The sequence below is a fragment of the Alosa pseudoharengus genome, unplaced genomic scaffold, assembly GCF_046254945.1.
Source record: "Alosa pseudoharengus isolate Yale_2024_CS ecotype anadromous, Long Island Sound unplaced genomic scaffold, YU_APseudo_1.1 YU_APseudo_1.1_scf_6, whole genome shotgun sequence".
Lineage (NCBI taxonomy): Eukaryota > Metazoa > Chordata > Actinopteri > Clupeiformes > Clupeidae > Alosa > Alosa pseudoharengus.
The window spans coordinates 11837093-11852186 of NW_027468848.1; the positions used below are offsets into that span (position 1 = coordinate 11837093).

Sequence of the window (15094 nt, forward strand, 5' to 3'; positions counted from 1 at the left end):
AATGACACAAAGTAATAAAAACAAAACAAATGCTTTATTGATCAAGCGAGTCATTTGTGACATAATTAAGGGACAATGAAACAACCAAAAAAATACTCTGTACAGTAAAAAGCAAAAACACAGGATGATTATCGTCTTTTCTGGAAAATATTCCCTCTTCCCATTCCACCTCTTACCCGGCCTCTGGCTGCAACTGTAAAAGATAAAAACACAAGAACCAGTCAAACAGCAGCCATTACATGCAATACAGCAGCAACTACATCCAAACAAGCATATCAACATTGTTGACCCATACAAACGCTAAAGGGGGTTACACATAGCACACAGTGCCACACACAAACGACAATGCTGCGCTCCATTTTGCCAGTCCTACGCGCGCCATGGTCTAAGTTCAACCATGTTGAACTCTGACTGCGGTGTGCTGTAAATCATAACTATTTTGCGCTAAGCCTGGCAGCAAGCACAACAAAAATCTTTGGGTTATTTGCTCAACCAAGCGGCAAGCGCAGCGTGTGCGGTTTCCTATGTGTAATGAAGTGCAGCCACCCCCAGTAGGTGGAAACCGCAGCTCTTCAGTAAACTGAGGCAGCCAGCTAGGAGACAGGGAAAGGTTCTGGGTACCCTGAGCTTTGAGAATGGCCAGGTTAGGTAGGAGACAGGGAGAGGTTCTGGGTACCCTGAGCTTTGAGAATTACCAGGTAGTAAACAGATAGAGGTTCTGGGTACCTTGCGCTTTGAGAATGGCCGCTTTGCCCCTTCCTGCGCCAGATGCCTGGTTATTATTCTTCATACTTTTTAGCATAGGCGCATTCTTCAGCATGTCAGGCAGAATAAGGAACCGGATCTTGCTGCCTCTAATGTAGACCTGCTCAAGCTGAGACACTCGCCCATCCCTGTACGTCACTGTGATGTTTGCCATCTGGGGAAATATAAACAGGAAATGTAAGCCACACACACAAAAATCACCACTTCTGTTTTTGTAAGACCAACAGTTCAGAAGACTACATTTACAGAAGAGTGAAGTGGAGAACAGTGATCAGAAGAACACATTTACAATACGCTCCATTGTAGAAATGGTTGAGTCCATCTCCTTCACTGTGTAATGTGGCAATTGAATTTTCCAAAAGGGACAAAAGTGGACCATTTCAAAAACTGTGCTTAGTTGACTGGACTGAAAGGTGATCATCCTCAGATCTGTGAATGTACCTGGCAGTTCATATTATCTTTGCTTCAATCAGCTTCCCTCGGTACACCTCTCCCGTGTTCGTTTCACATGTGACTATGTGGCCCTCAGCCTCGTGAAGCACTTTGATTGGCACACCGATGGACATGCTGAAGTCTGATTGGGACAGAAGAGCGGATAGATTAAATGTGTGAATAGGTTGGTTACATCCTTGTTTCCTTCACCTCGGCCAAATGTATTTGAAAACAATTATCAGTATATTTCCAACATGTGCAAGCACACACAAATGCCATTAATACAATTATATAAATATTTGTTCTTTTAATTGACTATAATTAGACATCTTTAATTTCACTGGGTATTTATTACCTGATACAGAATAGATAAGGGGGTAATGTGATACATAACATTTCCTGAGCTTTCCTTTTTGCTTCTTTTCAACAGAGAGTGGAAGTGAAATGGCTCGGATTGCATTCTTGGATGTAGCAAGGTCTGTTTAGGAGCATAAAAAGACCTAAAGTGACCTAATTTCCTTGAGATCACCCAATATATAGTATGGTAAACACCCTGATTAGATGTCTACTTAGTTTTATTACAAACAATATAGATAATATTCACAGTTAATATCTTTCTTAGTCATGCTTGATATTTGTAATTTTGGTTGCCCCAAAAAAATGCCATTCTGATGTCCACACTGTTATACCAGAATATACTGTATAAATACATAATTCTGTACAGTACATTTAGGAATAATTAAGAATAAATATGGTTGATGTTCATATGACAAGGCAACAACACAGTATCAACTAAGTCTCAGATCATTGATCAAGAAGTCTGACTGAATCTGATTTCGCCACAGTTAACAAGAGCACACACTTTAAAAATGCAAATACATGATTTCCCCTTCGTGGCTTCAGTTTAAACACAAATCTTAGTATTTAAATCCTCAGGTGTGGATGGCATTGATTGATTCTGAAGACAAGGTAATGGATATGTTTCCCATTCAAAGTTTGGAGTCGTGTGTGTGTGTCTGGAATCGGAAGGATGCTAAACTAGACACAGTGACATGATGGAGATCGGGCCCGTAGCCAAAGTGAGGCTAAGCCTAACACTAGGCCTGCCGCTCCCCTAACGCTAGGCCTGCAGCTCCCCTAACGCTAGGCCTGCAGCTACCCTAACACCAGGCCTGCAGCTCCCCTAACACTAGGCCAGGCAGCTCCCCTAACACTAGGCCTGCAGCTCCCCTAACGCTAAGCCTGCAGCTACCCTAACGTTAAGCCTGCAGCTACCCTAACACTAAGCCTCCAGCTCCCCTAACGCTAGGCCTGCAGCTCCCGTACAACACCAGGCCTGCAGCTACCCTAACGCTAGGCCTGCAGCTACCCTAACACTAGGCCTGCAGCTACCCTAACACTAGGCCTGCAGCTCCCGTAAAACACTAGGCCTGCAGCTACCCTAACACTAGGCCTGCAGCTACCCTAACACTAGGCCTGCAGCTCCCGTACAACACCAGGCCTACAGCTCCCGTACAAAACACTAGGCCTGCAGCTCCCGTACAACACCAGGCCTGCAGATGATTCCGAGCTGGATCAGCTGGATCTGCCAGCAGCGTCTGGCAGGCTGGGCATATGGCATTGGATTGGGCCCCAGTGGAGCAGCAGCACTGGTGAGCCAGAGCCAGAGGCCTGGGTACCGGTCAGTGACCGGGGTGGGGACGACAGCTCCATCAACAGCTTCCTCTAGCTAGCCAGGTAACATTGTTAAAACCAATCTGAAGGTGGCCTAAGGCTGACATCAGTCTGACATCGAACTAGCCTTTATTTTTTGTATTTGTCAGTACTGTGCACATACAGTATTTCCTAACAGCGAGATAAATAAGCTATCTTGTCCTTTTAACATTGCTAAAGCCAATGGTGGCCTAAGCCTTTTGCCATTTGCACAATTGCCTACTAGGCTATAGGTGAAAGACAATAAAAACAGTCATGTAGATAAAATATTACAACAATTTAAGAAAATTGCCATTTCATTGCTGTTGCCATCAATGAATATTATGCAGAATTGAATGTACATAAATCCAGCCATTTTCTGAATAGTGGATATGTGGCTCATGCATGGTCTCTCATTCATCAGACTGTTACTGTAAGCACGCATTGGACAGGTAATTTCATTAGTCTCTCCTACAGGGTGCAAAAGTGTTTGTGGTAGAAACAGGAGATGAGTGTTTTGCGGTGGACTTTTTTCATATTTGATAGGCGTACTGTATTTTCCAATAATAATTTCAAACTACAGGAGATGGAAATATTAGAACATAATCCCTTGATTTCCGGCCAGAGACCATGAGTGAGAATTTCTAGACATCATCAATTGGTGGACCAACTGTGAGGAGGCTAAAGAACCACTACTGGGCAAATGGCCGGACCATGTGACATGCCCGGAGAAGAGTAGCCTACAGTCTTGAGAGAGACAGAGCTCCTTCCTCCGCCCAAACATGCAATTTTTGCGAATATGAGACACATAAACTCGTCAAAATAAAAAGTGTTAAACTCGGTTCGATGAAATGGATGTCTAACGGAATTATTTTGATCTTTATTTGGTAAGTCTGTGAAGTATTTATGCGATCTTGACTAACGCCCACGCATTAGTCTACTTGACTGCAGAAATGAATCATGTAAATTCGTAACGTGCAGTTCATATGGAAATAATCAGCTTACACTTTATTGTAGCCAATGTTACTGTCACTTAGTGCGTAAAGTAGGCCTACACCGTGGGTAAACCTAATCTGACTCTCGCCAGATGAATTTCGTTCCGCTTAGCTCCGCCTAGCTTCACTCACATCCATCTGGGACCTCTTCCGTTGAGAGTGATTTCTGCACCAGATTTTATGGTAGAGCCAATCAGGACGCAGGGCGGGAGTTTCATAGATGTGACATAGCGTAGAAGCGACTGTGAGACTGTTCTCAGCATCACGGGTTGGCTTCGATGTGAGTGGTTGAACTAGCACGTCAATACATGACGGACAAGTGGCTTATCCAATCTTATGCAAGCATTTTTTGATTAGGCCCAGCCTTCTGAAGCAACACTCCAATGGATTGATCCCAGATGGATGAGTGGAGCTAGGCGGAACGAAATTCATCTGGCGAGAGTCAGGTTAGGGTAAACCCTCCTCGCGAAGAATCCCACTGCTGACTGTCGCCAAGTTATGGAAGCAGATAGGCTAAGCCTATACAAAACTGTAAACATGAAAATCAACAGAGAACATTAACAGAAAAGTTCGCAATATTGGTTTGAACAGTTTTTTTTTGAGTGTTAGTAAAACATTGCCTTGTCAGATGCACTTGCACGCTCTCTCTTTCTCTATCTCTCTGTCTCTGTCTCTCCTCTCTTTGTGTGTGTGTTGGAACTCACACCCACTCCTCTCCTGATAAGTAGCGTGTGCATTTGCAGTCAGGAACATTTTCGAGATAGTCCGCCGACATTGCGCCCCATCCTAGTAGCACTGGTGGACAGCCACGGGATGTCCCTATTCTCCTGGCTGTCCATTAGTCTCAGATAGTCACTAGTGCCCATTGTAGCATCATGCTGTTTACTGTCCATTGTAGCATCATGCTGTTTACTAGTGTCCATCATGCTGTTTACTAGTGTCCATTGTAGCATCATGCTGTTTACTAGTGTCCATTGTAGCATCATGCTGTTTATTAGTGTCCATTCATATTGTAGCATCATGCTGTTTACTAGTGTCCATTCATATTGTAGCATCATGCTGTTTACTAGTGTCCATTCATATTGCATCATGCTGTTTACTAGTGTCCATTCATATTGTAGCATCATGCTGTTTACTAGTGTCCATTGTAGCATCATGCTGTTTACTAGTGTCCATTCATATTGTAGCATCATGCTGTTTACTAGTGTCCATTGTAGCATCATGCTGTTTACTAGTGTCCATTCATATTGTAGCATCATGCTGTTTACTAGTGTCCATTGTAGCATCATGCTGTTTACTAGTGTCCATCATGCTGTTTACTTGTGTCCATTCATATTGTAGCATCATGCTGTTTACTAGTGTCCATTCATATTGTAGCATCATGCTGTTTACTAGTGTCCATTCATATTGTAGCATCATGCTGTTTACTAGTGTCCATTGTAGCATCATGCTGTTTACTAGTGTCCATTCATATTGTAGCATTATGCTGTTTACTAGTGTCCATTGTAGCATCATGCTGTTTACTAGTGTCCATCACGCTGTTTACTTGTGTCCATTGTAGCATCATGCTGTTTACTAGTGTCCATTGTAGCATCATGCTGTTTACTAGTGTCCATTCATATTGTAGCATCATGCTGTTTACTAGTGTCCATTGTAGCATCATGCTGTTTACTAGTGTCCATTCATATTGCAGCATCATGCTGTTATGGAATAAGGAATATCAGGCGTATGACTTGGTCATCAGCTCGGTCACCACAAAGGTCAAAGGGGTGGGGTTGACCAACATGGTGGACGTTGGTGACGTGGTGTGGGACGTAGTGGACCATAGTGGCCCTTCCCAGGTAAGCTCTACTCATTCTCTTTTGAGTCACAATCACATACAAGTTCTAATGAAAGCCATCAATTCTAGGGGAATAACTCTTTCTTTGTGGTCACCAATTTCATTGCCACAAAGCAACAGAAGCAAGGCAAATGCCCAGAGGTAAGCTAACCCTAACACAGGGGAAGGCCCGCCTGCACAGTGATCATTTCCCACGCAGTTTAAGCTAACACTAACCCTGCAGAGTGATCATTTACCCACTCAGTTTAAGCTAACACTAACCCTGTACAGTGGTCATTTACCTACACAGTTTAAGCTAACACTAACCCTGCACAGTGGTCATTTACCTACACAGTTTAAGCTAACACTTACCCTGCACAGTGGTCATTTACCTACACAGTTTAAGCTAACACTAACCCTGCACAGGGATCATTTACCCAAGTTGTTTGTGCTTGTGACCCCTCAGACTGGGAGGCCATGCCGCTCAGATAAAGACTGTGAGAAGGGCTACTGGGACCAGCACAGCCATGGTACGGACCCACCAGTCCTCTAGTGAGAGGCAGCTCCAAAGTGCCATCCAGGCTGGACCAATACAAACCTGCACACACACACACACACACACACACTCAATGTGTCTCAGCTGCAACTAAATCGACCAACACACACACACGTACCAAAGATTGTTAAGGCGGAGCAAGATACTTCGTCGTAGTTCATGTCTATGGGCGCGAAATGGGGATCGAATCCTGTCTGCATAAAGAGGCGTGTCGATGACGTATTGATGAGCGTACGTTGCAACCCGCCAACAGCAGCGGTATAAATAACCGGCGCACACCTGATATTAAGTCGATTTTCTCCAGACTGGAATGCTCAAAAATGCTAAAAATGTACCTGAAATGTTCACAAGGGTTTGAGGATCATGAAAACGTGCCCGAAATTCACATTCCTAACTCTATAGAACTAAGACCTTAGCATATGTGGTAAAATTCTGAGCTATGCCCATAGACTTCAATGGAGCAGTCGCTGCCTCTGCTCTGCATAAAGGGGGATTTTGACCCCCCCTCGCGCGATCCGGGTTCCCGGAAGTGGCTCCAGATGAAGTATCTTGCTCCGCCTTAACAATCTTTGCACGTACTCTCCATGTGTTGTCTGTGCTTTGTTCCGACTTGATTTGTCTGTGCTGTTGCCTTTTCCACACAGGTGTTCAGACAGGTGTAGGCTATGTGTAAAATTTGATGTCACCAGGAAGACCTGTGAGGTGGCAGCCTGGTGCCCCATTGAGAAAAGGACTCCACCACCAAGGTGCAGTTCACCCTGTCGACACACTGCGATTCCACAGCTGTCATTCCTCTCAGCTTGGTCAAAACACGGTTGTCAGGGGTCTGCTTAAGAGTGACTTTCTTTAGATAACCTAACGACATAGCAACAGTTAGAAACACATGGTCTCTGAAATAAACCATAATGCACAAGTGTTATTAATCTTATTATTACACGGCTCTTCACAAGGCTTGAATGGGATTTCCCAAAGTTCTACGGTAAAATATTTTCATGTAATTACCGCTGCAAACATATAATTACCGCTGTCAATGGCAACGGGTTTTGTGCTTCTGATACGTCTTTCATATCACTACGCAAGGACTGGAACTTCATTCAAAAGTGAAAGCAGACGGTTGATCAGCTGTGTTCTAAAGAATGTTTGATTCAAGTTCAGCGTGTGTTGTTGCGAACTATTTGTTTCTCAGCAAATGCCACGATGAACGGTAACAAATAGGCTAGGCTATGTAGGCTAAAGTCATATCGTGGGGAGTTTGTTATTTCGTTTTGGCAAGTAGCCGTGTAATAAGCGGGATAATGTATAGAACGCCGGCCATTATTGGGAAAATAAGTCCCTTCAGGGCCGAACAAGACCCCTCCGCTGCGCGTCGGGGTCCGGTTTGCCCTGTCGGGACTTATTTTCCCAATAATGACCGGCGTTCTATACATTATCCCTTACTTGTCAAATAAGAATATTCATCTGAGTTTGTTAAGATTAAACCCTCACCTGCGGCAAGTTTTAGGCACTTTTTAGGCACACAACAGCATGTTGTTTCACACAGACACACACACAGAGACTATCCAAGAGTGTGGAAAGATGCATCCAGAAAACAACATAACGTCAGACTTAACAACTGAATTCTCTGCCTCACAACTCAGCTGACCTTAACAATGAGTGGAATTCTGGGCAGGAAAACCGACAGCACTGATTTTTTCTGACATTCTGTTTTGTAATCATACAAGATTGTCGTTGTGAAATGATCTCAACAGGTTTGAGGAACTTAAAAAAAAAAAAAATGTATGCCTTTTTAATTAGATAGGATAGTGGAGATTGACAGGAAGCGAGTGATAGATAGATAGATAGATAGATAGTATACTTTATTGATCCCCAGGGGAAATTCAAGGTCTTAGTAGCATACAGACAACACACACACATTCACTAACAGCAGAAAAAGTAATTAAAGTATATAATATAAAAACACAGTTAAGCAATAAGGACAGTAGAATATAAAGAATATACTAAATACACTAGAATACAAATTATAATAACTAACACTTAATCTAAATTAATTCTAAAAAACAGTATCCACATAGTGGTGATTAGTCAATCAAGAGGCACTTGTAATGACTGAGGCAGGGACTGAGCCTGTGATTCTCTGTGCATAGTAAGGTAAGGTAAGGTAAGGTGCTCTGTGTGAGTGAGTGTCATGGTGATAGTGCAATGGTGATAGTGGTCATGGTGATAGTGCAAATGAGTAAGTCCAACAGTGCAACAATGCAGAAATAAAGTCTATATATCTATATTCTATATATAACTATTTTAAGAAAGGTATAAGTGTGGCCACAGTTCGGCTGTGGCATGGAGGGAGTGGTTATGCATATGTGCTAATGTGCTAATATAGCACGCAAACAGTGAGGCAGAAGGACAGTGGTAAAGTGGCTAGTGGTAAAAGTGGCTAGTGGACAGACAGTATCCAAACATGGGGGGGGGGGGTGAAGAGGCAGACAGACTATGCAGAGAAGTCTATCTCTCCTCTTCCCTTAAGTGAGGCATTGAACAGCTCAATGGCCCTGGGGACAAATTACTTTCTCAGTCTGTCTGTTGTGCAAGGCAGTGAGCGAAGTCTCCAGCTGATCAGGCTCTTCTGCTTAACAATAGTGCTGTGGAGTGGGTGACACTCATTGTCCAAGATGTTGATCAGTTTGTTCAGGGTCCTTTTGTCAGATAGTGAAGTGATGCACTCCAGTTCAGCTCCCACTACAGAGCCAGCTTTCCTTACCAGCCTGTCAATTCGCCCCGCATCCTTTTTCCTTGTGCTTCCTCCCCAGCATACTACTGCATAGAAAAGGACGCTGGCAACAACAGACTGGTAGAACATCCTGAGGAGCTTGCTGCACACATTGAAGGACCGCAGCCTCCTCAGGAAGTACAGCCTGCTCTGTCCTTTCTTTTAGAGTGCATCAGTGTTGGCTGATCAGTCCAGTTTACTGTCCAGGTGGAGACCCAGGTACTTGTAGGTGCTTACCACCTCCACATTGACCCCATCAATGTGGACTGGTAGCAGAGTGGGCTTAGACCTGCGGAAATCCACCACCATCTCCTTGGTCTTTGAAGTGTTGAGTTGAAGTTGATTGAGTTTGCACCATTGCACAAAGTCATCCACCAGGCTCCTGTACTCCTCCTCCTGCCCGTTCCTGATACACCCCACAATTGCAGTTTAGTCAGAAAGTGGGAGAGAGTGGGAGAGAGAGTCGGGGTGGGATCCGGAAAGGACCACGGGGCGGGAATCGAACCCGGGTCGCCGGCATACGGTGCAGGTGCCCCAGCCAGTCGCACCACTGCTGGGGCCTGGTTTGAGGAACTTTTAAAAGGACAGTTCCTCTTTTGCCTTGAACATGATATGAAACTGCGCTTCTGCTTGGCCATGGCATCCTGTCTGACCTCCTGTAACCGCGACCTGTTTTAGCCACAGGGTGTGGATGAGCAGGCCAGTGCTTGGGTCAGTTGGGATGCAGTGGTATGAGATTTCAGGCAGAATGTAATGGCTATGTTATAATGGCACCACAGGCTGGGTTGGTTTTATGTTATGGGACTGCAGGCTGGGTTGGTTTTATGTTATGGGACTGCAGGCTGGGTTGGTTGGTTGTTATGGGACTGCAGGCTGAGTTGGTTTTATGTTATAGGACTGCAGGCTGGGTTGGTTTTATGTTATGGGACTGCAGGCTGGGTTGGTTGGTTGTTATGGGACTGCAGGCTGGGTTGGTTGGTTGTTATGGGTATACAAGGCTGGGTTGGTTGGTTGTTATGGCTCTATAGGCTGGGTTGGTTGGTGGTGTTATGGGTCTACAGGCTGGGTTGGTTGGTTGATATGGCTATAGGCTGGGTTGGTTGGTTGTTATGGGTCTACAGGCTGGGTTGGTTGGTTATTATGGGTCTACAAGGCTGGGTTGATTGGTTGTTGTTGCTCTATAGGCTGGGTTGGTTGGTGGTGTTATGGGTCTATAGGCTGGGTTGGTTGGTGGTGTTATGGGTCTATGCTGGGTTGGTTGGTGGTGTTATGGGTCTACAGGCTGGGTTGGTTGGTGGTGTTATGGGTCTATGCTGGGTTGGTTGGTGGTGTTATGGGTCTATAGGCTGGGTTGGTTGGTTGTTATGGGAGTATAGGCTGGGTTGGTTGGTGGTGTTATGGGTCTATAGGCTGGGTTGGTTGGTGGTGTTATGAGTCTATAGGCTGGGTTGATTGGTTGTTGTTGCTCTACAGGCTGGGTTGGCTGGTGGTGTTATGGGTCTATAGGCTGGGTTGATTGGTTGTTGTTGCTCTACAGGCTGGGTTGGTTGGTGGTGTTATGGGTCTATGCTGGGTTGGTTGGTGGTGTTATGGGTCTATGCTGGGTTGGTTGGTGGTGTTATGGGTCTATAGGCTGGGTTGGTTGGTGGTGTTATGGGACTTTGTGTTGTGTTGGGTGTCAGTGATTAAGAGGCACTTCCTACTTCCGCAGGCCTGCTCTACTGGCATCAGCAGGGTGGTGTGATTGGGGTTCAGATCAACTGGGACTGCGACCTGAACCGATTCTCCCACCGGTGTTTGCCCAGCTACTCCTTCCGACGCCTGGACAAGAAGGAGAGCAATCGAACCCTGTACCCAGGCCTGAACTTTAGGCAGGTGCATCAAATATAATGGGAAATTGTGAGTGTTACATATCTCTATTTAATAGAGCAACAATAACTTGTTGCTGAAACAATTTTACCAGGTTTGCAAGGTACTACACAGAGAATGGCATTGAGTACCGGACTTTGTATAAATTAGCCTTTGGGATCCGGTTTGATGTCATGGTGTTTGGCAAGGTGAGATCTGTGAAAATATTTGATGTTTTTCCATCATAACTGAATCAGTAGCCATAGCAACCAGTGACTGATCTAGCTCTGTGCTTTTGATTGGCTGGGAAGTTCAGTATAATACAGCTTATCATCTATATTGGATCAACTCTATCATACTATGCATTGGTAGGTAGATTTGATTATAACTCAGTATAACTATTAAAGGGAAACTTGGCAGGATTTTCCCCTCTGCTGGAGAAATTGTGCATTATGCTATTTCAAACTGTGGACAAAGGTAACGATAAAGCACATGGATTTGTTTACAAGCTAGCAAAACGGTTAGCATAAGTTTGGCAGACAATGTGGATGTTACAAGGTAAGAAACACGATTTAAAACTAGTTTCTTGTTTCTCACTTATCTTTTCGGGACGGTAGTCTCAATGTTGCAAGGTTGGTTTTCCGCCTGGGGACGCTAGGGGCAGCGGGAAAAGTCACCATTTTCACCGGAACAGGTCATCCCGTTGCCAAAGTGAATTGTGGTTCCGATGCGTTGCTTTGCTCCCGTCACCTTCATCAACAAGTTGAGAAACTTTTGCTGCACCAACAGACAGCAACGCAAGGAACCAGCCAATCAAATTATGGTTACGCTTCAAGGCATGCACCATAGTACACACCCCCGTCCGTCGGGAAAACCCACCGGCATGCAGTAACGCAACGCAAGCGTGTGAATCTACTGTAGGGTGAGTGTGTTTGTGTTGCATGTGTTTGTGCCGTATGTATTTGACTGGTTGTTACTGGTTGTGTTTGTGCCGCATGTATGTGACTGGTTGTGTTTGTGCCGTATGTATTTGACTGGTTGTTACCGATTGAGTTTGTGCCGTATGTATTTGACTGGTTGTTACCGGTTTGTGTTTGTCCCAGACGACTCCTAGACTGGCTCATCGGGACCAGATGCTACTCCAGAGAGGCCAGAAAGTACTCAGAGAGGAAGTTTGAGTCAGTTCAGGATCAACAGGAGGTGAAAGATATTACAAACGCACAAACACACAGACGTTCTCACACTCTTACACAGGGCTCGAAATTAGCACCTGCCAAGCGCCAAAGGCGAATATATTTGCATTGGCGGCTAAATTATGGCTACTGCGCCACTTTGGCATGTGGAATAAGGCTGCTTATCAACTGCGAGAATAGGCTACTTCTGTCTGTCACGTTAAAATGGCTTGCCATATGTTTGCCCTATAGAGCTCAACAGTCGTGCCCACCTCCGATTCAGCAACTAAGAATCCCATTCATTTTCTCCATTGAGAACTGGATTATAAGACATAAAACCGTAAGCGTCCACGATATAATCAAAACCAGCTACGGCATGATTAAGCGATTGTTTATGCTCATATAGACGCCAAAAGTTATAGGGCATCAACTTTGTTTTGATAAATAATTGTTTTATTCGAGATTTCACGCAGAAGTAGGCTACTACACTACCCAAAATCCACACAAATAGAACTAGAACGTTTCAGATGTTGCATAGAAACGTAGCCTATTACTTGCTTACTTTCACTTTCAATGATAGCGAACAAACTACTCACGGAATGATATGAAATTCGTGATTCATAGCTCAAAACCCGTTGCCACTATCATATTTCTGCAGTGGTCATTATAGCAAAGATCATTGATTTCTGACCAAGATAGAGCAACGTAATTCGTTCGCTCTGCTTCAACACCGTCCGGTTATAGGCTACAAAATGATTGGACCTCCGAACATTGGGAAGTCCCTTTTAAATGGAACTTGGAGCGGAACCTGTGAACTTCTGCAGCGTTCTGAAAAGCTGTGTAATAGGCTAATTATAGGCTACTTTCAAAATACTTATGAAAAGCATTGTTTAGTTTTGGCCGTTAAAAAAAATATGTCTGGCCGGTAATAAGTTTTCATCTACCTGCAACTTTGGGTAATAGGCCAAAAAGTTTATTTTGACCCCTGCTCACACACAGACACAATCTGTACACACAGGCATACACACACTCACTCAGTCACACACACCCCATACACACACACGCACACATAACGCATATACACACAGACACACACAAACACACACACACACACACACACAGACACACCCAACACACACCCCATACACACACACGCACACATAACGTATATACACGCACGCACGCACGCACGCACACACACAGACACACACACACAGACACACACACACATCCCATACAAACAGGTGTACGCTCTCACTCACACATACACACACACATACACACACACACACACACACAGAGGCATAGATACACCCAATAAACAGATGCGTACGTACGCTCTCACTCACACACATACACACACACACACACACACACACACACAGACACATCCAATACACACAGGCGTATGCACTCACTCTCAAATACACATACTGTCTCTCACACTCCCATTTGCATGGTGGCTGTGTAGTAGTGGGTTGTAAATGTACTCTGGCTGCTGAACAATGGCTCCATGTCTTCCCACAGTGTTTGCTCTGCATCTCGTTTGTGGATGAGGACAAAGTACGGTTGGTGAAGAGGTCCAAAAAGAAGAGTTTGCAGGCAGTAAAACCCATCTCATTTCACCCGCGGAAGGTATAAACTAAATTTATGACGGTGGGGAGTAAAAGGATACGACTGTAATATGTTCCTGACTAGCTGTGGTTGTTGTCGCTCACAGGATGACTCCACATGCTTCAGGGCCTTGGTCAGTGCGCTGCAGCCTGCAGCTAGACCAGACCTGGCTGCCCAGAACGGGCCGGCAGAGCCCAAAGCCGAGGCTGAGGGGGACGGGGGGCAGATCGTGGGCACTCCGCTGGTGGAGCTACCCCAGGGCAGCCGCCCCCCGTGGTGCCAGTGTGGCTGCTGCCCCCCGTCGTGCCAGCTGGAGGAGCAGCTGTGCTGCAGACGGGAGCCGGGGCGCTGCCTCACCTCCTCCCCCCTCTTCCCCGTCCTGGTGCTGAGGCGCTCCACCCTGGAGACCCTGCTGCTCTACCAGAGCCCCCTGGCGGAGCTGCACGAGGAGGCCCACCTGCGCCGCGGTGCCTGTGCCCAGTTCATCAGCTGGCGCTTTGGAGGAGCTCTGCCCCAGGACACCATGCCAGTCATGCCTCGCTGCTGCGTGGCCAGGGTCAGAGCGGCGTTCCCCAGCCCGGACGGCCGCTACGAGGGCCTCACGCTCAGCTGTCCCCTCAAACCACTAAGGGCACAAGATGGTGCTCAGGTTGCACTAACCTCACTTGCCTTGATAAAGTTAAAGCAGGCATAGAATGGAAAAATGCTTTTACCTTGCCTTTGTTGAATAAGGAAACACAGTTGTTTCCTCCTTCATATGCGAATCTCAGACTTTGAAATGACCCCCAAAAAACGTATCTGAATTAATCAATCTGAACAAAGACAAAGTGTGATGGCGAGCACAAAGTGTGTTCACTGTGGGTGTGTGTGTGTGCGTGCGTGCGTGCCCCAGAGTTTTCTTGTTTTACTTCTTTCAGCAGACACTTTGATACAAAGGGACAAATTTGAATGTGAGTAAATTGTTCTCTGGGATTAGACCTACAGGAGTCTGGCTGATAAAATGATTTTAGTCTTTTAGAGAAGTTCCATTTCATGCTTCAGCAAACTATAGCTTATTTGATTACCAGCAATGATATATTAGACTAGGTAGCAACTACTATTTGTTTTTAAACAATATATTTATTAGTTTTCACGTTTACAACAAATAAAAGATGGATCCGTTGTGAAATCCACTGAAGAAATCAAATCAACAAAAAACACACTTCAATCAAATACACCAAAAACACAACACATTGGCTCAGTTACTACATACAGCAGCACAAGTTATAAAAGTAATGTGCAATCAGCTCTCCCTTCTCAGGACCTTTCAGAGAATCTCAGTAACATAATGGCAGAGATATCAGGCTCCAAATGTGCCAGCCATAACATTTGGCACTCTGTGCCAGCCTTAACACTTGGTTAGTAACTGCTATTTTGATAGAGAAGTAAACCGGC

At 45.1% G+C, this 15094-nt stretch overlaps 1 protein-coding gene and 2 pseudogenes across 2 annotated transcripts in view; 2 read left to right on the forward strand and 1 right to left on the reverse strand.

The window, feature by feature from the left end:
- LOC143106578 (P2X purinoceptor 4-like) overlaps positions 1 to 14427 on the forward strand; it is a 43220-nt gene extending 28793 nt beyond the window's left edge. For both annotated transcript variants that reach the window (XM_076270908.1, XM_076270907.1), the window contains one exon: positions 14310 to 14427. The gene's annotated coding sequence lies outside the window, so the exon portion shown is untranslated. The remainder of the gene's footprint in view (positions 1 to 14309) is intronic.
- LOC143106579 (small nuclear ribonucleoprotein Sm D3-like) lies at positions 16 to 1476 on the reverse strand (annotated as a pseudogene).
- On the forward strand, positions 2757 to 14354 carry LOC143106789 (P2X purinoceptor 7-like; annotated as a pseudogene).
- Positions 14428 to 15094: the final 667 nt, after the last annotated feature.